The following is a 26448-nucleotide window of genomic DNA, read 5'->3' as shown; positions in this document are numbered from 1 at the left end:
ACGTAATATTTTTATTTTTTATTACATTTTCACTCCAAACAAGGCACATTGCCACTTTGGTGTAGGGGGCTACTATCAGGGGAAACAATTACTGGGGTACTATGTAGGGATTTGGGCAGCAAGATGTTGGTTTACGTTGCACTTGAACTTCTGCATGTCAGTACAGTTGGGGAAGCAGTGACCTGGAATGGAATTCCAAAGTCTAGCGGTTCTGGGGAAGAAACTACTGGAGTAGAAAGATCTTTTACATCTAAGGATCTCTACAGTGTGGGAGTGGGATTTTGCAGCTTGTCAGATCTGTCGAGGGTGTTCCCGTCGTGGGGACACAAGTGCTTGCAGTTCGTCAGAGCATTCACCATTAAAATACTTGTAGAACAGGCAGAGGGATGCAACGTTTCGTCGATGGGACAGAGGCTGAAGCTTAGATGCCAGTTTAGGGCCTATCAGATTTGCCACTCTCTTTTGAACCTTGTCAAGGAGCGAGAGACTAGTAGCCGATTTACCAGCCCAAATATGACAGCAATACTCCATACATGGGTGAATGGTTGCCTTATAGAGGTGCAGGATACTTTCGGGTGTTAGTAGTTTTCTAGCACGGTAGAGAGAGCCTACCTTCCTTGCAGCGGCCCTGGCAATGCCTTCGATGTAATTGTTCCAACTCATGTTTCCTGTGAACGTTAGGCCAAGGAGCTTGAAAGACGTACTCTAAGATAAAGAGTCGTTGGCCATTGCTATAGGTGGTAGAGAAGGTTTCTTGTAATTATTAAATAAAACTAGTTTAGTCTTGGCACCATTGAACGTGACCATCCATTTATGTCCCCATTCCACTTCTGATTGGAGGTCATCCTCTAGTGTTTCTGCCATTTCTTTAGATATATGTTCATTTGTTTTCCTGCCGTGCCTGCTATAGAGTGTGGTGTCATCAGAATATATACCCATCTCAGAGGCAATTTTGTCGGGGAGGTCATTTATGAATATCAGGAACAGTAGAGGTCCAAGGATAGATCCCTGGGGCACTCCCGCATTTATATCATATTGTTTAGATGTACGACCATCGAGGACAACCTGGATTTTTCTCTTATCTAAGAAGGATTTAATTATGTTAAGTATTCTACCAGTGATACCGTATGATCTAATCTTCCTGAGGAGACCCTCATGCCATACCCTGTCAAAAGCCTTAGATATATCTAGAGCTACCGCTCTGCCCTGTCTAGTGAATGGTATATACGTTCAGAGATTACAGTTAGGATTTCTGCTGTGAAACAGGCTTGTCTAAATCCATATTGTTGGTCAGTCAGAAGTTTAGCATCTGTAAGGTGATGGACTAGAGCATGGTTAATTAAGGTCTCAAATATTTTGGCAAAAAGTGGGAGGAGGCTAATGAGGCGATAATTTAATGGGTCAGTTCTTTCGCCAGAATTCTTGAATACTGGTACCACAGAAGTAGTTTTCCAACAGCCTGGAAAGCAAGATTCATTAAGGCATTTGTTGAGTTTGGAGAGATCTGGAGCTACTTCGGCTGAGCACTTTTTTAATAGCACAGCTGAGATGAGATCAGGTCCACATGCTTTTGCAGTGTCAAGGTTTTTTATGATAGCATGCACCTGAGCAGGGGTCATTTTCAGATCGTCTAGTGTGGCGTCTGTCCGCATAGGAAAGTCAGGTAGGGGGTGGTTTGAAGGGTCCAGTGTGGAGTTTGAGGCAAACCGACAGGCAGGCATGTTAGCCTTTTCGGTTGCTGAGCAAACAACCTCGTGATTGTTGGTTAGTGGGGGAATTGTTGATTGCCCATTATTTACTACACTGTTGTAGATTTTCCAGAAGTCACGAGTTCCTAGTTTTTGTGCTTCGATGCGTTTTTTAGTGGTTTTCGTAAATTCTCTCTTAGCTGTCGCTATTTCTTTCTTAACGTTACTTCTAGCTTCTATGTACTTCTGTCTGTTTGAACTGGACTTATGTCGGTTAAATCTGCAGTATGCATGCTGCCTTTGAGCAATGGCAGTTGCGCAAGTCGAAGTAAACCATTGGGGAGAGTGGGGCTTGCTATAGAATTTCCGCATGGGAACATGCGCTTCGATTGCAGTTTTGAACCATTCAGTGGTCTCGTTTGCACACTGTTCAGCAGGAAGAGAAAAAATATTTCCCCATGGGGCGTCTCTGATAAGATCTCTGATGGCTTCCCAGTCAGCCTTTTTATAATATCTCGTTGTTTTGAGCACTGGCTCTTCAGTTTTGGCTCTAGAGTTTAGGGCGATTTCAACCATTATCACTGCATGGTCAGCATTCCCAAGTGGGCTGTCGGCTTTCGTTATAAAATACCCAGGAACTGTGGTCAAAAACAGATCTAAAAGTGATGCGTGTTGTTCTTCCTGGTCAGGGAAACGGGTTGGAAAAGTAACAATTTGTGATAGGGAGTGAGATATAAAGCTATGAGTTGTGCTGCCCACTGCATCTGTGTAAGTAGAGAATCCAAGCCAGTTTTTGTGATGGACATTAAAGTCACCAAATGCATGTACTTGGGCGCTGGTGTCGAGGGAGACTGCTGTGTCTATGCTGTCAGAGACTTTGTTTATTATGGTGCAGTCTTGGGTCGAGGGAGAGCGGTAGAGAAAATAAAAGTAGCTCATGTTGTGTTGCATAATTAGTCTAAAGCACATAAAGGCTTGATCATCCGTTTCTAGGTTTGTTTCTCTAGTCAAGGGAAGGGTATTACGAATGTAAACTCCAAGTCCGTGCATGTGTCTGTCAGAGTCCTTACGGCAGAGTGGGAGATATCCAGGCATGTTAAAGTAGTTAGAGGGGATGAAGGAGTGTAGGTTAGTCTCACTTAGTGCTAAGATATCCGGGGTATTTGTTAGGAGAAATGCTTCAACATCAGCTAAATTAGTTCTAAGCCCACGGATATTTGTGAATGCAAGCCTCAAGGGAGGAGGTAAGTTGGATTTGTTTGGCCCTAAGCCTGGTTTAAGCTTATTTTTAGATTGTACTGTCATCATATTTTTTAACGAGTTTCACTTAGGTAAGGGGGAGCTGAACGAGAGGTTATGCAGAGTATCACACATGCATCACAAGTAGACCATCAGCTGACCCTCCATCAACTAGGACTGTAGCCTCAGGAAAGCCTACCGGGTATGAGTGCAGGGTCCCTTTCCATGCGCGACATGGCACTACAAACATCCCGATATTATACAACTGTTGATGGAGCAGCCGCTGTAAGCGCTACCAAAGATTAACTGAGAAAATCGCAAATGTTTTTTTTTTCTTTTTTCTTTTTTTTTTTTTTTTACTTTTTCATTTCAAAAGTAAAATTGTTTTCTGAAACGTTACATTCGCATCCACGGAGAAGTAGAAACGTGTAAACTGTATAAAGAATAGATATTTGATATCTTATCAACTGACCATTCACGGTCCTGATCATGGTATATATATTATTAATAGCGCATATGTAATTGCGACAATGGCAATTTTAGACATCGATTTTCAGTATTTACTTCAGCAATGCTCAGTACGTGAGTAGAGTTAGATAATAAGTTATGAAAACATATATGGTAATTAAGCTACTCAGAATTTTCTGTGTTTTATCTCCATAATGACTTTTTAAAATGCATGTAATTCATGTTACAGAGTGTTTATATATATATAATTCTCCTCTAGGATCCTCCGACCACTCCGTCGTATCAGTTAAGATAAAAACGAAATGTAAGAAGTCCCCAGACGTACCCCTCCACCGTACTGTATACCGATACTCTATGGCTGACTGGGATAGCTTCCGTACATTCATATCTGATTTACCTCTGCACTTCATGTTTAAAAAGGAAGTGTCCTCTATAGTATCAGATCTGACCGAATGGTTAATTGTAGGCATAGACCAATTCATACCATCTAAAAGATTCCAACAAAAACCTAACAGCCAGCCATGGTTCTCCCCAGAATGTGCTGCTGCTATCGCGCACAGAAATCACTTTTTCCATAGCTACCAACGTAATAGATGCACTGAGACTAAAGTTGCTTTCAGGACTGCCAGCAACCACTGTAAAAGAGTAATAAAAAATGCAAGAGAGCTATATGCCCAGTCTGTTAAATCCAAGGTAGCTGATCAGCGGCTTGGTTCCCACCAGTTTTGGCAAATAACAAATAGGATCCTGAACAGAAGTGTGCATTCTATCCCAACCAATATCAATGGACCAGAGGTCATCTCGTCAGCGTCAGACAAGGCCAAACTATTTGCAAAGAACTTTGCAACTAATTCTACCCTATGCGACGAAGGTCATCAACTCCCCATATTTCCTCCTATAACACAGAACAAGCTAGGTAAGATACAAATATCCGTGCATGAGGTCGCCAAGCTAATCAAGAACCTTGATTCCAGTAAAGCAACTGGCCCTGATGGCATCCCAATTATAGTGTTAAAAAAGCTTCAACCAGAACTTGCTCCCATACTTGCGAAACTATTTAAGCGCTGCCTTAAGGAGAAGTGCTTTCCGACTCCCTGGAAGACCTCATCAGTTTGCCCTGTATTTAAGAATTCAGGTGATAAGTCATCTCCTTCTCAGTACAGACCAATAAGTCTCCTGTGTGTTATGAGTAAGTTGCTGGAATCCATATTAAATAGAGAAGTAGTCAACCACCTCAGCAGGAATAACCTTCTTAGTGACACACAATATGGTTTCTGCTCTGCAAGATCTACCGCAGATGTGCTGATGGTTATATCCCACAGGATTAGTGAATCTCTTGACAAAGGCTTCCTTTCTAGGGCAATTGCTCTTGACATATCAAAGGCCTTCGACAAGGTATGGCACAAGGGTCTACTTCACAAGATTTCCAGCTACGGTATAACTGGAAATGTTTTCTCAATCATTAAATCATTTCTCTCCGATAGGCTCATAAGAGTAGTGGTAGATGGACAAAAATCGGAGGCCTACAATATAAATGCTGGAGTCCCTCAGGGATCAATCCTGGGCCCAACTCTCTTCCTGATCTACATCAATGACCTCCCTAAACACATACTTAAATCATTTGTTGACATCTATGCTGATGACAGGACCATCTACGGCAACACATCAAAGGCTGTAAATGACAAAGTTCTCTCTGATTCTCTCTCCTCTGATCTCGAGCGCGTGGTTCAGTGGGGGAAGATGTGGCTGGTTACCTTAAATGCATCCAAAACCAAACTCCTATCCTTACATCATCAACGCTCTGATCCCCATCTGGCATCAGTTGGGATGGATGGCTCTTGTCTGGGAGAGGCCCCGTGTTTTGACAAGCTTCTGGGTTTGACCTTTACTCCTGATCTGAAATGGAACACGTACATCAAGTCTGTTGCCAAGGTCACTGAAAAGATGGTGGGATCCTTCTACCGCTCCAGAAGATATCTCACTACTGATGCAATTCTCTATCTATATAAAAGCCAAGTACGTCCAAGGATGGAATACTGTTGCCATATCTGGGCAGGAGCTGCTAAAAACAGCCTATCCTGCCTTGACAGAGTACAAAATAGACTTCGTGGCTTAGTGGGGGATGCCCTTTTCTCTACCCTGCAACCTCTCTCCCACAGAAGAGACGTTGCGAGCCTATCCTTGTTTTATCGTTATTTCCATGGCAGGTGCTCGTCTGAACTCCAATCTCTGGTCACCCCTTGCCAATCTTTCATGAAAAACACCCGTCTAGCTGAATCCACTGTGAAAAATTTCCCCCACTCTATATCTGTGCCTAAATCAAATCGCGGATTCCATGAACAAAGCTTCTTTCTTAGAACTGCACGCCTGTGGAACTCTGTTCCTCTGCCTGCTTCCCTCCGGACTACAACTTGGATGTCTTCAAGTCTAATGTTAACAAATTCCTAATGAACCGCCCCCTTAAGTAAACACTCCATCAAATCTCCACACTAACGTAATGTACTTGCAATAACCCTTATCCCTGAGTGGCTTCCGGGCCTTGATAAGTGGTGATCACTGTGTAAAAAAAAAAAATATATATATATATGGAACGAATTACCGAGAAAACTGAGTGTTTAATAGGTAAGTAAAGAGAATGATCAAGATGGGCGGACAGGGGGCATTACTGAGACAGGAGAAGGAAAGAAACGAACTGACCTATATCAAATAAGTCACTATCAAATTACGTTGAAACACTGGTTATTGTCAGACAAAATGTGTATTATTTAGGCCTTCTGTAACAATTCGATTGTGATCTACTTTATGACGAAATATACATGTGGGTATTTATCATATTGATAATGCGTCAGTCTGTTTCGTTGCAAACATGTGAATTGGCGACTGGCCAGCCTTCAGTAAGAAAGTAGGATTTACTTTCATTTAAGCTCAAACGTCAAAGGACGATTATGGATAATGTCTTTATGTAGCAGAGTGGCGCAGTGGAAGCGTGCTGGGCCCATAACCCAGAGGTCCGTAGATCGAAACTACGCTCTGCTAACGTAATTTTTTTTTTTTTAACAAATATAGATGAACATTAACTGAGAAAATCGCAAATGTCTTTTTTTCTTTTTTTTTTTACTTTTTCATTTCAAAAGTAAAATTGTTTTCTGAAACGTTACATTCGCATCCACGGAGAAGTAGAAACGTGTAAACTGTATAAAGAATAGATATTTGATATCTTATCAACTGACCATTCACGGTCCTGATCATGGTATATATATTATTAATAGCGCATATGTAATTGCGACAATGGCAATTTTAGACATCGATTTTCAGTATTTACTTCAGCAATGCTCAGTGCTCAGTACGTGAGTAGAGTTAGATAATAAGTTATGAAAACATATATGGTAATTAAGCTACTCAGAATTTTCTGTGTTTTATCTCCATAATGACTTTTTAAAATGCATGTAATTCATGTTACAGAGTGTTTATATATATATATATATATATATATATATATATATATATATATATATATATATATATATATATATATATATATATATATATTAAATTGTGATTCAATGAATTTCAAAAAACTCTCATTGAAATGAAATGAAGTGGTTGAGTTTCATATCAAAGAATTTTTATTATTCTAAGCAAGACAAAGAATACTTTAGAAAATTAATCTCCTTAACCTTAATTTAATTTATTTGCTCTATCTTGCCTATCGAGCAATTCTTGTTTAGATGGGATAACCTATAGAATATTACTGCCAGTAATATTTTGTAAACTTTACAATCTCATGTTTCCATAACAACTGATTGTTAAATAAAAACTATTCTGAAGTATATATATATATATATATATATATATATATATATATCAGGGAAACCCGACGTTTCCCGAATATTTCACACTCCTATATTTTTATTGTCCTTGATATCAGTACAATCGCCGATTTTTTCAATCCAATCGTTTGATTTAATTGCCTGCTCTAGTTGGGGTCCTGTTGCAGTTCACCGGGAGGAAGCTTCACATGCCTCTCACAGGTATTTAGTCCACAATACAGTTTAGTCTACATTGCACTCTTTTGAACCTGCTGTTGATTTTATGAAATTATTTTTGATATATAATTCCTTGAATTAAAGTTTAAAATGCAAAAATCAAGTATCATGCTTCAATTTTGCTCTAAACAGAAACATTTAGAACCCGCCACTGTCATATCAAAGAACTTACTTGCCTGGCCTTACTGCTTGTGCGGTGACAATGGCTTGAATTTCAGTTAAAAATGCAAAAATCAAATATCATGGTACAAGTGTGCTTTAAACAGAAACATTCATTCGAACGCGCACCTCTCATATAATTATATATATATGTATATATATATATACTACATGTGACGTTACGCTTAGTTTGCTAACATTGTTATTATCAAAGTTTTATTTACATATATGCATTAGAATTTACAGAATGTGAAAGATGATATAATTATTTCCACAGTCAAATAAGGTCGGAGCTCACACACGCTATGATAGTCAACAAACCAGAAGTCCAAAGCTCGAGTTTCGCCCTCATTTTGGGCTCTTCAGTTAAACACATCCAAACTCAGGATTCGAAACCCAAATCTCTTGCAAGCGAGGCGAGTACTCTGCCACTTGAGCAACTGCACCACACACAAGAAAGTCTATTAGTTAACACAGATTAAATAAACCGGAGCAAAATCTGACTATGTAATGTGCCTCCGTCGTTTAACTGCTGGAATAATTATATCATCTCTCACATTCTGAAAATTCTAATATTAATTCGCTCGATAGGTTAGTTTGTTGGATGATATCGTCCTAGAAAGTGTAAAAATCCTACTTGTGAGACATTGGCTTGGGTTGGATGGTCATACCCCTGGTTTGAAACAAAGCAGATGCATCCATAGTTGGATTTTGCTGCGGTTTATATCATTATGTTAAAGGTGAATTTCCTTAGCCAACACCTATCCCAAAGTTAATAAGGTAAGCAACACCTGCTAAAGAAAATTGTTTGTCATTTCGATGTACCGATGTTCACTGCAGATGAGGAGACTTATTTTTAACAGTCGAACACATAATAAGCATCTGCCTCATCCATCTCCATCATCTTTCATTTTTTTCTTCAGACAAACTGGTTCGCATCACTTCGCCTATCCATAATTACATAATTATACAACACATCTTTGTACCTCATGTTTATAAACATTGAAAATTGAGTACCTCTCAGTTCCCTTTTCCCAAACTGAGCAACGGATTTCTTCTTTCTTGGAGGTGGGGATTTCCAACACTACAACCATTGATCATCACTTTGATCTTGATAGCATTCACTATCAGACCTTTGCTTTTCATAACATTCCTCCAAGTAGGTCTTGCATTGTTTCACAGGCTAATACTCATCATCATTGTATGAATCCAAAGATTCTGTTTGTTGGCATTGGTTTCTCCGAAAATTTTCTTAGAATTCTTTTTAGAAGGACATCAGGTACTTATAAGTGAACCATAAGAAGGTTGCCAACATTCGAAATGAAAGTGAGTTTTTTGTGGAATGAACTAGATTTGAACTTGGAACACCCAGGTTGTCAGTCCGTGTCATTAACCACTGAACCATCATCACCTCCCAGGCTAATACCAAATCATCAGCATTCCGTATCTCTTTCAGATAACCTGTAGAGAACTCCCAGAGCAAACCTTTTAAGGCATAAATGAAAAGCAGGTGGCTTTACACAGACTTCTACTCCCACTTTAGCCTTAAAGCTATAAGTGTGTGTGATATTAATTTGAACACAACTCTAAACATTGCTTGAACCACCTTCACCAACCACTTGCTTGCTCCTAATTTACATAAAAACCCACCAGGCATCATTTCTTGACATTTTGTCAAAATTTTTCTTCAAATCCAGAAAAACAAAATATAGCTTCTTATTTTAATGAAGATATCTCTTTTACATTTATAACAACGTTTATAGTTCGATAAGAGGAAATAAGACAATAAATGGACAATGCCACAGATGCTCAGATATAAGATCTTAAAAACATATAACACTCTGGAATAATACCGCTATATTAAATCTGTTAAAAATATTAAACATAATAAAATAGTTAGTTGCATAAGAATATTTTCTGTTTTTAGTAAGACTGCACTAGATGTAGTTAGTTTTTTTTGTTGTTGTTGTTGTTGTTTTTTTTGTTTTGTTTTTTTTCATATTAACTGTTATATTTCATGTAATGAAGACATATAAGGGTGTTTTGGATTTGACATCCATTAATGAACTTAAAACGGTGTGAACTTGACCCTCTAAAGAATAGACAGTGAGTGCATTTTCCTGTAGATATGTAAGCGTGTAAAAATGCATCTTGTATTGGATGCCTAGATGCATGCGACGAATGACAGTTCTGCAATTGGAAAAAATTTAGTTAAGAAATTGGTTGAGCTCTTTGAAAAAAATAAACAGAAGTTTATGCTGAGGTATCAGATCACTTAAAATCCTAGTGAAGTAATGCCCACTTCAAATAATAGACACGCTCATTATAACTTTTGATAAAAGTAAAATTAGTACTATCTCACGCAGGCATAAAACCAAGCCGCATTTCATGTTTTTTTAAATTTTTTAGATGGGGATTGATAATTTGGATTATTTGGATTATTCAACTACTGTTATGTTTGCGAGTATTATTTTCACAATGTTTGTGAGCATTATTTTCACAATGTTTGTGAGTATTATTTTCACAATGTTTCAGCCGATGTAACCTCTAACCTTCTTCAGGTATCTCTTATCGAACACAGGAATCTTTCTGTTGAACGCAGAAATCTGCACATAATTTGGAACAGAACCCTTTATTTAATCTACAGGGGCAGCATGCTCTCGTTCCATTAGCCCATGACTGGGTAGAAGTTTTAAGTAATTCACAATTGTATTCTGCATATCACCTACACTGAGGATTGAACCTTCCATCTCCAGAAGAGTGTCACCTACAACTCAACTTTACCTACGACTTAATTTGTTAAGCCATGGGTCCTTGTGCAACGGATAAAGAACTATGTTAAGTTCAGTTTTAAGTGAGACACTCTTCTGAAGGTTGAAGATTGAAGGTTCAATCCTCAGTGCAGGCGATATTCAGAATACAATTGTGGATTACTTAAGGTTTCTACCCGGTTATGCCTAATGGAACCCCTGTAGATTAAATAAAGTGTTCCGTTCAAATTTCTGTGCAAATTCTCGAGTTTGACAGACAGATTCCTAAGTTCAACTGAAAGATTTTTTAATTCAACTAGACACACTTGAGGAAGGTTGAAGGTTACATCGGCTGAAATGTTGTGAGAATAGCACTCAATTAAGTAGTCTGAATAATGCATTTCATCTATATTTATCTGACGTTTTTATTTGTTGCTCAGTTATTCTCTCAACTATTCTGTAACTGTAAAATATAAAGAACCACCTTTACTCTTGTAACATTTCTCAATTGTACTAAGATCCCAGTCTTCAGGAACAACCCATTCCCCATTCTTATTATCTAAAAAGTCAAATCTGTGATCATCTGCAGTCATCAACATTTCTGCAACAACACTTGAGATTCCTGCAGCTTTATTCCTTTTCATCTTTTTAATTATGGAAATCGCACCAGACAAGGCATGAAGCCACTCGATGTAAGAAGTTTAAAAAGAAAAGTATTATTTCAAAATAAAAAAAACACTAGCCAACGATAAGCATTGAATGGTAGATACTGACATGAAATATTATGCAATTCTGAATTTTTGAGATGAGATGTGAATGCTTGTGCTATGTTGATTAATCGGACTATTATTCTCATCTTGGGTTTATATATGAAATATATTTTAACCAAGGAAGAAAATGAAAGGATATATACTGGTGTACATTCATAATAAAAATGGAAATAAAATTAAACATTGAAAGAATAGAACTGTCATCAAATAGCAAGGGTTACCTAAAAACATGGATCGAGTTTGGGAAACAAAAAAATTGAGAAAAACTAAATTTTATAGCAAAACATTTTTATACAAGAATATAAAAAGTTATATATGGAATGTGAGGATTAAAGGACAAAATAAGGGAAGTTACGGGGTTGTTGAAAGTAAACCTTACTCACAGCTTTTTTTACTATTTCTTTCTCAATCCTTATGGTTGGTCCAGATATTGCTTCTGCATCTTCAAGATTTTCTGTCATATTAAAACTCAGTATTCAACAATCCCTCGTAATAGTATTTCCAATACCTTTCTCGTTTGTTGCTATTAACTACCATTTCAGATGTAGTTCTTTCCAATAATATGCATAACATTGTCTGGGAAGTAACACATGTTGTGGCCAGTCTCAGCTGTAAAGGAGATTAAGACAAAGAATGGGAAATAACTCCAACTCGCTTTTTGTTTTGTACAACATTTATTTCCTCTTCATTATGGCTGTGATATCACCCATGTGATCTAGAACCTTCTCCACGTCTCTCTCCAGATCTCAGACGTAATCTCATCTCCCTCGTGATCGTTGTCTTTCTCTTTTTTTATAGTCCTTTTTCCTCGCCAGTGACGTCACTTCGCATGCATTTACCTACATGCTATGTTACATATGTCTTTACCTCTGTTTTGCTTTCAGAACCACCTCTTCTTTTAGGATCTGATTTGCTTGTTTTACATGCACAGCTTTTATTGTTTCTGCAACAACACCTGAAGGTCTTGCAACCTTACCTTTCTTCATCTTACTTTCGCATAACTCAAGAACTTCCTGACACTTTTCCTTATCAACAGATAATATGTGGTGTAGTGCCTGGCCTTGGATGACAATAGTGCCTTTGAGTATGACCAAGAACCGATTGGTGCCTCCGTTCAATCTCGAAAGACAAAGGATACTCTCTGTAGGGGCAGCTGCACATATAATTTTGAGGAAAGGTTTGTGCAATCTCCACTTCATCTCTCCTGAATCGAAACTGTTTCAGTCCAGTGGCAAGGAGAAGTCCAGGACAACTGGAAACAATGCCGAGAAAAGCAGAGAGAGAATCAAGAACCACAACAACATTAAATGTAAATTATAGATGTTACATTTTAGCAAAAGAAGAAAACGAAAGGATATATATAGGCAAAATTAAATAAATTAAGCATTGAACGAATAAAAGGCTCATCAGTTAGCAAGTGTTACCTAAAAACATGAACAGAGTTTTGTAAATAAAAAATTGAGAAAAACGAAATTTTATAACAAAACATTTTTATATAAGAGATAAGAATATAAAAAGCTATTTTCAGTTAGTAAAATGTTCATAGTGCAAACTTGTGTTTGGTAAGAAAGTTGAGTTTCATCTCCCATCAAGAACCACTTTAGCCTCTTTGGGAATCATGGTTCGTCAACAGAAAAAAACCTTGAAAGCAACGATGCTTCACGTGCGACAATTTTCGTTACTACTACTACTACTACTAATACTACTACTAATACTATTACTACTACATAAAAGTTCGTCTTATTTCTATAATTTCTCCCATTTTTGTATGTGTTTTTTCACGTAACATTTAAAACTAATTGAAAGCGATTCTGTTTTTTTTATTTTTATTCACTTGCCTTCCTAACACAGTAAAGTTATATACAAGATCGGTTTTTAATGTGGAGAAATACCTGTTCCCCCTCCTCCGACCAAAAAAAAAATTAATTAATTAAACAGGGGAAATAAATTACGTAGTTTCCTTATATGAGTTATTTCCCCCTAACTATTATGTATTGCATATTATACATTTTTTATGTATTAGAAAAAATAATAATAAACACAACACAAAGTCATTTATTAAGACATTAAAATTTTCACAATCAGATGTATTTGCTTCGTTTACAGAGAGAGAGAGAGAGAGAGAGAGAGAGAGAGAGAGAGAGAGAGAGCGAGAGATAGACAGACAGATAGAAACAGAGACAGAAGGAGAGAGAGAGAATTAGATATCTCTCACATTATAAACTGACCTTGTATCTAACTCTGGATGAGACAAAATAACGCCTACCTCAATCGTTAAGGATTTCTCCTGAATGAAAACAGAACGGATACTACATTTTTTACTTTCACCTAACAATTTAATAAACAAAAGATACCGAAAAAAAAAATCAGTTAAACATGAAAGGACAAACGTAAGTGAAGTCGAAACAGTAATCATAAACATAGTCCATTTCTAATTATTATTTACAAAAACAAATCCGTTTATGAGTAAGGCACACATTTCAGTAGAAACGTGTAGAAAGTAAGAGGGAGATTATTCTCTATGATCCATCCTTGCAGTCATTTATTATTTTTCCGTAACTTCCATTTCACCAATCACCACAATACCCTCTACTGACTAACCTAATTAAAATATTCCTAATAGTTTCAAGTGAATTTTATTTACAAAATAATATTTGCTACACTTTGATCGCAACTTGCCGTTCATTAAATGCAGGCATGTGTCTATTATATAAGGATACTTCTTATTGTGTAGTTGTAAAGCGTATTTAGCCTAGTCATATTTAGAAGTAGTAAAAGTAAAATTATCATTACATAATTCTTTATCCAGAATATCTCTAGACATTTTTATCTGGTAACTTTTTATCGACCATCACATGTCAACAAGTGCATCAGATTGTGAACATTTTAACGTTTTAGTAATTTTAACGTTTTAGTAAATGATTTCGTTTTGTGCTTGTTAAAAATCAGATTTTTGGTTGTTTAATTTTTTTTTTAGAAAAAGGAAAGTCAAGGGGAACTAACTCATATGAGAAATGTGATTTATTTCCCTTGTTTAATTCAGCGAGTTTAAATCCAATTTAATAGTCATATTTTCAGGATTCAGAATTTAAATCTAAAAACCATATTTTTTTAATTATTGAATAATGTATTTATTGAATAAAGATTTCCGAAAAATTTCCCGATAAATTTTTACGTCATGACTCAGCGTCGTTTAATCTCTAAAAGAATTTACATCTACTTTCTTTTTTTTTTTTTTTTTTTTCCTAATACACAAAGAAGAAATTTTGAAAAAAAAACATAAAATTTAATATTTTAGAATAGGGGATCACTTTTGTATATAAATTACACGTAAAACGAGCACCCACTTTTTTGACCACCTAGCGTTTAACGAGACATGTCACCCCTAGCATATTTTCAAGTTTAGAGATTGAGGGGATGCGGAAGGGGGCAAACATTCAAATTTTTTTGCGGGTTGGGGATTGAATTTGAAACATAAAATAACACGATAAATTTAATTTTTTTAATTATGAGACCATTCTGTATTTTCATCTAACAATTTCATAAACAAAACGGGTCCCACAACGTGACAAATTCAATTTTATTTTATTTTGCATGGAAGAGGGGGGGAGAGAATTACATTTGAAACATAAAAGAACGATGAATTTCATTAAAGTTTTTTGGGTGTTAAGGGGGGAAGAATTAAATTTGAAACATAAAATAACATGACAAACTGAATTAATTTTTGGTAAATATGACCTGGTAGACCAACACACAACCTACCTTTAAAAACTTGTTCTCTGGGGTTTTTTGGGTGTGCTGAAAACGAATATCGCATTTAAAATTGAGATCAGCAACTAGTTTTTATGATATTGTAAACATACTTTTCCGCATGTTTCATGTCGCAATGTAAAATGGCAGCCATATTTGTTTATGCAGTGCACAGAAACGGGGGAGAACAACATAATGAAATTACAAGCTAATGTGGAACCAATTTTTATTATTATTATTATTATTATTATTATTATTATTATTATTATAAATAACTGAAAAAAAAGAAAAATAATAACTAAATAAAATAAAACACTGATTTTTTTTGTATGTGCAAGCACACATATTTTTGCCACACGCACGGCAAACACACAGAAATTACGGTTGGTGAAGAGGTGTGAGTGAAACCATCCAATTCTCATCGCACAACCCACTGGGGAAGAGGTACTATAACTGAAGTATTTTTCAAAAACAAAGTAGCGGTTAATGGAATGTCACGTCACATCTTAGACATACAGAGAGTTTCCTTGCCAGCAGAGAAAGAAGAGGTTGATGAAGTTCCTGAAGAAGAGCCTATACGATGATCACACCATGAACAAAGACACCCAGCGTAGATAACGGACTATTAGACTAAATATTGATCTTAAAGATCAAGGGGCCGTGTGAATAAAATATAGTACAAATCTGACTTGGTATAACATGCCGTCCGTTTAAGGACAGAGAAAAAAAAAAGAAAAAAGATGGCCACTCCTGCTATTTATGGATTGGTGGTCTCATGAGGTAATGAGGTTTGAGGAAAATATGCAAATGGGATGCAGTCGGTTTTTCAAATAAAAAGCCTGTGTCAGAGAGAGTGGGTCATTTTTTAGCAGAAGTAAGTTTCTGACATGTGTGTGTTAAAGTTTGATATTGAGAATTATGAATTGGGAGAACATAATTGTTGGGAATTCTTTCTGAGGGCTTTGCTGTCTAATAATACCAACAAATTTAACTGCATGCACAACAGCTACAAAATGACGGTTATCCGTAAGAAAATATTCCCTAGAAGCAGAACAGTAAATTTGTGGCAGATTTAAATGCCAGATTCGTTTTCAGTGGCCTTGAACACCTCTAAAAACACAAATTAGAATGGTCGGCGTTGTGTTACAGTTAAAAGTAACATATACCACTATTTTTTATATGACAATTATGTATTTGCTTAAAACGATATATTTAAAAAAAATCGATTTGTTGACTATATCTTAACAAGCACCATTTTGTTTTAGCGAATTGTAGATGAATAAGATAGATTATAAGCTAAGTACTAGGAACAGGCAAAAATCGTGGAATAAAGCTAGGGGGAATATAGTGTTGAAAGCCGATTTATCATAATATTTTTGTAGGTTTCTGATTACTTTTTGATTGTATTTGAAAGATTAAGGACTAAAGTTAATTTCCAAAAGGAAAAAAATATTTGTACATGTGAGAAAAAAGAAAAAAGTTATGGAAACTGTTTTCACGGCAAGTTAATTAATTCAGCTAAATTTTGAAGTTAAATAAATTCATTATAAAAATCCTTTGAAAGATAAATATTAGTTTTCTGGGTCTATTTGAAAGATAATTAGTAAAGTAAAGTCCTAAGATATTGAATTAAATAAAAAAAATAAAAAAAAAACACCTTGTTTGTACAAAGAATAGCCTAATTAACTCCCAAAAGTGAGAGATTCTCACTTTGTTCAACCGAATGAAAGTCGAAAGGCTGTCTGAAAATGATGTCAGGTAGTTAAAGGAAGGTACGGGTGCTGCTTTTTTTTTTTTTTTTTTCTCCCAGATGTGCATCAGTACATTCCTATCGTGAACGTTTGACTAATTTTTAGATTCTACATTTTTTAATTTAATTATTTTTCTATGTTCACTCCTGCTTTTAAATTAAAAAAAAAAAAGTTTATTTTTCAAGATTATATAAAAATTATGTTACACCAAAAGTTCCACATTCGTGCAAGCAAAGAAAATATAAGAATCGTACATATAAAAATTATGCGAAACCTGTAATTAAAAAAAAAAAGAAAGGAGGAATATTTTTTGCAATTATAATTTTGTGTGTGAAAATATTAAATAAACAATGCTTAATTCAATGATAATATCAGTAGTTCGAGAAATTAATATTTCTTCGAGTTATATCGAATTCATTAATACGGACTTTGAGGGCTTTTTTCCTAATGTTCCTGTAAAAAAAAATTTTTCAATTTCCGATGTTATTTTCATTAAAAAAATAAATAAATAAATAAATAAATAAATAAATAAAAAATAAATTCATTCATTTTTTTTTTTTTTTTTTTTTTTACTGAAAATCAAAGGTATTTCTTGTTTAAAGAAAATAATACATTTCCACTAAGATTTAAGTTAAAAAAAAAAAAAATACTGTGTTCATTATACTGTGTTCATTATATTCCGTGGTCATTATTTGAGAAAAAATTTCATCGGCATTCATTTTGAATGGCTTTGCTAAAAAGGAGTAGCGTCCCCTTGCGTCACATCTCACGTCCGCATGAACGAATCGGAACTCTCTTGTTATTTATGAATTATATAAACAAAAAGAAAATTGTGTCGAAATCGACAACAAACCGACCAAAAATTTTTTTAGCACACGTTTTTTTTGTTTGTTTTTTCGCAATCATTTTTTTTTTTTAAAGAAAGGTAAGATTTTTTTTCCACTTTACTTATCTAAGTGTTGCAACATTCAACGACTTTTTATGAGTATGATGAAAATAGTTTTTAATTAATTCTGTTTGGTTTTCAAGTAAAATATGGATTGGTTTATATTGTATTCATTTCTGTTAATAGATTTTTTAAGTCGGCCCATGGAAACAGTTTTCTACGTAAAAAAGTAAATGTTTTTAAAGAACATTTTTGTATTTTTAACAATAGCCGACAAAGCAAAAAAGGGAGTAAAAGAAACAAATAAATGTTACCAAACTAAAATAAATTACTCTTATACCTACCTGGAGAAATTTATTTGGTAAACATTAAAGAACGCGAGAACAATGTTGGACGCTTCTACACTATTAGAACGCAATTTCGGAAATCGTAACACTGTATTTCATGTGAAAACAATGGTATCTACGTATTCCTCGTATTTCTAAGATGATTATTTCCAAAAATTATAAAAATCGATAAGGTAGAAAATTATTTAGTAAAGAAAATGAAAAATAGAATTTGATGGAAACAATCGTAAGACATAGGAGAGTTCAAAAGAAAGGTAAATTTGTGATTATCTTCATTAAGTAAAAGGGGAATGGGAACGAGAAGAGTGTTAGCAATAGTAGAAGTTTATAAATATGGACAAAGACATAAAAGTTAGGAAGTGCTATTTGGGGGAAAAGAGGTCCATGTATGTGTAAGTGTTGAAGTCAGGGTGCAGTGGTAGCCATGATGAATTACATATCCCCTTGTTAAAATCGAGCCCAGAGGCAAAGACCCAGGAGGAGGAGGGGTTCTGTTGTACCCAAGATAGAAATTGGCAGTTGGTCCGAACCATGTAGAGTTCTTGTTGGTACCCTGTTACATGCTCAGCTCGTCTGAGAGATGATCTCTGATTGGGCAAGCCAGAAGGGAAGTTGAATACTTGCAATCAATCAGCATTAAACTTATAAACCAAAGGCAGATTCAAATTCTTAAACTACAAAGTGTTGTGGTTGTCTGTAATTGTATCTGCTACAAAATCATAATCTAACAGAATAGTGGCCCATCTTTGCAGACGGTTAGCTGTATAGACTGGAATAATTTTCTTTGATCCGAAAATGCTAACAAGAGTGATATCCATATAACATTCTATGAAATTTTTTGTGTCAAAATTAGAAAAACAGCCATGTTCATCAGAGCAAATTTCTGGAGAATGTTAAAATAATATATTTTGAAGCACATATTTTGAAATTTATAGAAAACAAGAGCAATACCTGTCCTAAGATAGGTCAAGTGAATTTTCAAAACAAAACACTTCCTATCCCTTATAAATATTAAAATCAACGTATAATGATGCTATACCTTATGTCCAGAATCCTTTTTTAATTCACCCAGTGAAATCTCCTTTGTGAGTAGAGAAGATTAAATAGAAAACCAGGAGTATTTGCACTCGTTTTTTTGTCAACAATGGAGCTTGAATAGAAAAACCTGTATTACTTGCATTCATTTCAACATCTTAAACGTTACATTATATGGTTGTTAATAATAATAAGGTTTAATAAGGTTGTTACCCGGCTTTTACTTTTGTTACCTGAATTTTTTCCGTCTGATTGTAATGAGATTTTAAAATCTGAAAATATATCAATTCCCAAAACTTGACCAAACTTTCATCATTCTTAAAACGCTCTAATGAAAGATTATCTTTATAGAATTGTACTATTGTAATATTTTTGTGGTTTGAACTTTGGAAATTATTAAAGTTTCTAAGTTTGTTTTATTATTGTGAACCTATTATTAAATGACATTAAAGCTGATATATATATATATATATATATATATATATATATATATATATATATATATATATATTTAAGAAACTCGTTTCTTATTGTTGAGCACTTTCAGTTGAATTAAGTCAGTCAATTTAGCTCTTATGCGCAGATCATCATATAATGATTAGATCACTCTGACAGACATTAAAAAGCATTTAAAAAATAAATGTTTAAAATTCAATAGCATTTCTTGTGGTTAATGGCAGCCGAATGGATTAGGTCCTTGCTAATGAAGTCGCCAGGTTTGAATCTATCGACTGTTGTTATCATGACACTCTGCACTGATGATTCCCAAAAGGATGAAACACTAGTCTCTGTAGGTATTTAATAATTATTATAGTGAATAATATATATATATATATATATATATATATATATATATATATATATATATATAAACCCGGGTAAAAAGATATGTAAAATTAATTCTCTGAACAGAGCAACTTTGCATCATTTATGTCTCCTTACAAGAAGTAAAATCAAGATACAATGATATTAAATCTCATATCTAGAATGTGGATCAAAATCTATTTGGTTCTAGAAAATTTCTAAATTTTTACTTAAGTAATTTTAAGAAAGAAATTGAAATTCAGGGAATCTTACTTAATTAGTGTTTGATGAATATAGATTAAATTAAATGCTAATCTGAATTTTTATATCAGAGATTGTGCCTATATTATTTCCCCAAAAAAAAACTTTCAAATACTTTAAATAATATTGAAATTGGGTAAGAATTGCTGATTGATATGTAATACTATTGTTATATTTTCATAAAAGTTTTCCACCATCTTTTACTCCTTTAGCATAAAACTAAATTAAACAAAACGTAGCCCACTTAACAACATGTACACCAAGCTGCTGTGTTTCAAAATTCTTAATGAGCGTTGGTTAGTTTGGAAATGAATCCTGTATTTACAAATATATGGAGGTAGGAACATACCTAATTCATGTTTACCAAAAGATACTTTTTTAATTTGCTACATGAAAGTAAATGTTATTATTAGAAATTTTAAAATATCTTCAATGGAAAAAATTAGGGCAAATTAATAAGAAGAAAAACAAATGTGTAGTCATTGCAAAATAAATATTTTCACATGTAAGCATATTTTGTTTAGTTTAAATTGAAAACAACTCTAATAACGAAAATATGTGTATCCAAAAATGCTAAATTAAAACCAATTCATTTAGTTTTCACAATGTCTTCTAATGGGATAAATGTACTTAGTATACAAAGGGCATTCAATAAGTAATGCTCTTGACCCACTTCTCATAGCAGTAGAGAAATGAAACTTCACATAGTTATTAGTATTTATCTATATAGGAACCATCCAAAGTTATGCATTTCTCCCATAGTTTAATGCAGCTATGAAGACTGTTTTTGTAAAATATCCCAGGTTGGTCCTCCAATTACAACATGACTTGGGAAATCAAGGCTGCATCATTTGGGAAACACTTCCCGTTCATACAAGAGAGTATGATGTATGCTTAAGGATTTCATAACCACATGCCCGTGCTTTTGATCAAACACCTGTAAATCAGAAACCATAATTAGTTCAGAACTGTAAGGTGTCACATAACACATGGAGATATAAATCATTGCACATGCAAAATTTCAGCTACATCAGACAACTAAACCCAATGTTGTTTTGGATTGGAACTATTTCCCTATCTTTCTCATTTTGTGTTAACATCTGGAAATGGATTGAGTGTTTGGTATTTTATGCATTAAAAGATCCTGAAATTTTTCAGATATATCTCTTCACAACTCTTTGAGCAAAATACACTTAGGTGGGTCATCATTTGATATGCTCTTTTCTTTATCAAATTCAAACTCAGCATTCATAGTGGGCTACATATCATTTAAATAACTTTTACTTAAAAAGGTGGGGATAGTATATTTAATTTATCTAGGCAGCATGCAAACTATCAATGATTTCTTACAGTTTTTCGTTTCTAGAACGTTTCTCAAAGTAACTAAAATATGCTTTATTGGAGCGCAATGTTGTATAATTATTTAAAAGATGTTGTATAATTATTTAAAAAATCAGAAAGATTCTATGGCTTCTTTTTTATTTACAAGGGAGTCACCTAAGCTTTGTAGGGAAAATTGTTAATAGTGGTTGTAGCTAGTCAAGTGATTTTTGTGCAAGTTTGGCAAGGCGGTACTATAAATTGAAGCTCAGGTGAGCAGTTACCATGAAAATAATGATAGAGCAGAGCTTACAACATCTCTTCTGTGGGAAACCAGTTGCAGGGAAGAGAAAATAGGTTTCAAAGTTTGTTTTGAACTCTCTCAAAGCAAGATAAAGCACACCAAGCAGCTCCTGCCCAGATGTGGCAACAGTATTCCATTTTAGGACATATTTGGCTCTTATAAGGGAATTGCATCGGCAGTGAGCACTACTGGAGCGGTAGAATGATCCAACCATTTTTCCAGTGATCTTGGCAACAGATTTGATGTATGCATTTCATTTCAGATCAAGAGTAAAGGTCAATCCCAGAAGCTTGTCAAGACATGGTGGTTCCCAAGACAAGAGCCATTCATTTCAATTGGGGTTAGATAGGGGTCAGAGCGATTATGATGAAAAGAGAGAAGCTTGGTTTTAGATGCATTAAAAATAACCAGTCACCTTTTCTTTAATTGCTCCACATGCTCAAGATCAGGAGAGAATCAGGAAGATATTGGTCATTGTCAGCCTTTGAAGTGTTACCATAGATTGTGGTGTCATCTGCATAAATGTCTACAAATGATCTAAAAATGTTATTTGGAAGATCATTTATGAAGACCAGGAAGAGAGTTAGGCCCAGAATGGAACACTGAGGGATGCCAGCGTTGATACTATGAGCTTCTGATTTGTGCCCATCAATGATTACACATATTAGCCTATCAGAAAGAAAGGATTTAATAACTGATGACATTTCCAGCTATGGAATAGCTGGAAATCTTGTGAAGTAGACCTTTATGCCATACCCTATGAAAAGCCTTTGATATATCAAGAGTTATTGCTCTAGAAACGAAGCCCTTGTCGAGAGATTCACTAATCTGACATTCAAATCAACTTTATGCATTAGTTTCTCTGGCAATGTTTATCTTATTGATCATTTGGAATGCATTTTACCACATTCTCACATTTTTTCTTCTTTTTAAAATGATAACATTTTGTTCTCTCCATTCTACTGGCTTCTGTTTTCAGATGATTTTTTATGTATTTAAATAAAAAATAAAATGTTTTGTTCACTTGTTCCCATTCTATCACATATTTAGTATATTTCTGAACATTCTAAGATTTATTTATAACCCAAAAACTAGCTTTGGACTAGTACTGTTTAATGACTTATTTGGCTGGGCACATATGGTGGTTACATAGAGCTCTCGGTTGGTTTCAATAAAAAGCAGGGCAATGTTGGCAGCTGGTTTGGCTGCCCCATACCTAGTATTACAATCTTCAAAGAAAGAAAATTAAAAAAGAAAAAAAGTAATTCCAGATTTATTCTAAGAGTTTATTACATGTTTATTGGCATCAAGTAAATGTTCAGATTTTTTTTACTTTTACTAAATAACAGATATTTTAATTCTTTTATTATCTATGAATTACAAGGTAAAGCATCCCATTTTTGTAAACTCAAAAAGTTGCAGAGCTATAAAGACAGGAGTGGTACTATTAAAATGAACAACTTTTTGTACTTCAGAATTTATTTTTCTATACAGTAGAACCCCGGGATACAGCATTAAAAATTAGTAACAAAATACAATACAGTCTATAATGCACAGGTATAGTTTGTTTAAACAGTTGCATTAAATTTAGCTTAAATTTGCAGTTTTTGAAAAAATTACAAGTGCGGACTTTCTTTTTGTCAGCACTGTATATAATCAAATAACATTATAAATAACACCATAAGGCGGGGCAAATACCGTAATCAGGAACTAGGAAAACATTGTATTCCACATTGTAACCTGAAAAAACTGTATCTTAGGGCCACCATATCCTGGAGTTCTACTGTATAGTCACCACCATTCTCAATGCACTTTTGCCAGCGATGTACGATGACTGTGAATGGGCATTCTAAGTGTGCTTTGTCATACAGGAGTCGTTCCAAAAATAAAGCGTTCTATTTTTTGCCAGCAATTTAATTGACCCAGATATTCATCCACTATCTCCTATTTCAACCAAGATATTAAGGTTAAGAAGAAAGTTCTTGCAGAATTTTTAATTGTGATTTCAAATGATGTATTTTCAAATACGTTTTCATTATAATACCTTTACTTTATATATCATTTTAAACGGCATTTTTCATTCTATCTAATCGTTTAAATTACAATCACTTTAAAACAATTATGTATTCTTTTTAGAACTTTGAATACAAGATGAAAATAAGCAAATTCACACAATTTTCTTATTTCAATTCAAGCTAGGCCAAAAAGCTGCTGAAACAGCGTTATAAATAACACCATAAGGTGGGGCAAATACCATAACCAGCGACCGGAAAAACATTCTATTCCACATCATAACCTGAAAAAACTGTAACCTAGGGCCACCGTATCCCGGGGTTCTACTGTATAGTCACCATCTTTCTCAATGCACTTTCACCAGCAAACAAAGCGTTTGGCCCCAAAATCACTACTGAACACAGAGCATGACGGTTTAAGAAATTTTGTGGTGGCAATGAATCTTGAAGATGATGAGTGTAGTGGCCGCCCATCAGATGTTGAAAACGATCAATTAAGAGCCTTATTTGAAGCCAATCCACGCACAACTGTTCGAGAACTTGCTTCTACATTAAATATAACATATATGACGATTTCCAACCACTTGAAGGAGATTAGAAAGACAAAAAATTTGATAAGTGGGTGCCTCACAAATTGGACGACAACTAAAAGAAACGCCATTATGAAGTGCCATCTTCATTTCTTTTACACAACAAGAACAACCTCTTTCTCAACCAGGTTGTGACTTAGGTTCTTTACGGAAACCGGCAATGCTCAGCTCAGCGGTTAGATGCCGATGAAGCTCCACAACAAACCTCAAAACCAGAGTTGAACTAAAAGAAGATCATGCTCTTTGGTGGTCTGCAACTGATCTCATCCATTACAGTTTTTCTAATGCAAGCGAAACCATTACGGTGGAGTGGTACTGTAAACAAATGGATGAAATGCATCAGAAACTTCGACAACAACACCCAGCATTAGTCAATAGAAAAAGCCCAATTCTCCTACAAAAACCGACCCTACAGAAGTTAAACAAATTGAGCTAAAAATCTCTGCCTCATCTGTCATATTCTACAGACCTCTCACCTACCGACTACCACTTACTCAAGTATCTTGGCAACTTTCTACATGAGGAATGCTTCAAAAACCTAATCGATATCAAAAACGCCTCCAGCAACTTCATCACCACCAGAATGCAAGATGTTTACGTTACTGGCATAAATGCACTTGTTGCGTGTTGAATATGATGCTGCTTATTTTGATTAATAAATTTTTGTTTGAGCCGAGATATGTTCATCTGAATTTAAAAGTTAAAAACTGTAGGAACTTTCTTGTCAACCTGATATCTTTGTAAGATTCTAAGTGCAGTTGTTTGTATCTCTCTTGCATTTTGTTCATTGAGTATATTTGCCAGATAATTTTTGAAATTTTTTTTCATGAGCCCGGTTGTTCTCATATTTACTGTAATTATGGAGATCTTTTTTAGAAGATCTTGTTGTACCTAAGACCTTGATATTTCGTTATCTCATGTGTGCATTGAAGTATGAATAAAATAAAATTTTATTTTATTTTTGCAGGTGTTCCTGCTTTAAAACGTTTGATGAATTTGAATAGATCACCATTTTATTTGTGATTTCTTATAAAGAGCATGTGTATTTTTCATATGGAATGCAAGTGAAATCTTTGAAGAAAATATTTTCTCTGGATTATGCTATTGAATAAAATTTCTGAAATGTGGAACACATGCAAACATTAAATGCATGGATCTTTTAAATAAATATCAGTTTCAGTGTTAAAGCAATTCAATCCTAATTGATACTCGTTGCTGTTCATTTTAGTAAAATCAAGATTAAGGTGATATGTGAAATCATCAACTGAAATCGTCTTACATGCAAATTTTTCTTTTTAATGAATGAGAACCTTTGTTGTGTTTGAATCATTCATCTTTACTTTTGTAACAAAGTTTCCAACTTTAAATAATTTAAATGCATCATCATTATTAATTGGCTTAAAAATATATGTTTCAGGACAAAAACGAATTTTCAACAAGTCTATATTGAGAGAAATATTTCCTCACATATTCTCTTAATCATATTTGCCAACAAAGTTTCACCAATAACAAAAAAGTGTCCACTTTGAATGTAATGATATTTTTAAAGAACTGTCGAGTTTAATGTAATGTCAACAAAATAGATTTTAAACTAAATTTTGTTCACTTCTTGTATTGAAGGATGTAAAAATCTAAAGTGATTATATGAATAGTCGAGAAAGAAATTTGTTTTGTTTTACTTACATCTTTCTTTTCATTCAATGTTTCTAAAATAAAAGAAACATATTGTTCATGTATGTCACAGTTGATGAAGTTTATTATATCTTTCTATTTAAATAGGAACTCAACGTAAAAAATAAACTTTAAACAAAATATTGTCTAACCTTTGTATTCAAGAAGGTAAAATCTAAACTGATATCCATGCTTCCGTTCAGTCTTGAAAGACAAAGGATACTCCTTAGGGGCAGTAGTGCATGTAATTGTGAGGCAAGGGTTGCGCAATCGACGCTGTTTGAGTCCAGTGGCAAGGAGAAGACCAGGACGACTTGCTACAATTCCGAGATAAGCAGAGAGTACATACAGCACCTGAAAGTCCAAATTGGTCCCTCATTTAGTACTAACTAGGTTCAATGTTGCTTAACTTCGGTAATCCAGTGGGAATCAGTGTGTCAATGTGATTATGTCGTATTAAACTGATATATGAAGTAACAATCGATAAAGAAATTCAATTTGTTTTATTTATATCTTTCTTTTTATTCAATGTTTCTGAATATAAACTCCAGAATAAAAATGTCAAAAATCATTATTTTCAACTTATAATAAATTCTT

The 26448-nt window shown here is 34.5% G+C and overlaps 1 long non-coding RNA gene and 1 other non-coding gene across 2 annotated transcripts; both read left to right on the top strand.

Moving 5' to 3' along the window:
* The first annotated feature begins 6359 nt into the window (after positions 1-6359).
* On the top strand, positions 6360-6431 carry Trnam-cau (transfer RNA methionine (anticodon CAU)). Its single transcript has one exon. It is a non-coding gene; the product is annotated as a tRNA-Met (tRNA).
* An 11002-nt stretch (positions 6432-17433) lies between these two features.
* On the top strand, positions 17434-26422 carry LOC145276979 (uncharacterized). Its single transcript, XR_013868070.1, has 2 exons — positions 17434-17546; positions 25148-26422. It is a non-coding gene; the product is annotated as an uncharacterized LOC145276979 (long non-coding RNA).
* The last annotated feature ends 26 nt before the right edge of the window (positions 26423-26448 follow it).

Source organism: Euprymna scolopes, chromosome 5, assembly GCF_053919585.1.
Source record: "Euprymna scolopes isolate OS-2025 chromosome 5, ASM5391958v1, whole genome shotgun sequence".
In the NCBI taxonomy this organism is placed as follows: Eukaryota; Metazoa; Mollusca; class Cephalopoda; order Sepiida; family Sepiolidae; genus Euprymna; species Euprymna scolopes.
The sequence above is the reverse complement of the archived record's forward strand: the minus strand, read 5'-3'. Positions and strand labels throughout refer to the sequence as shown.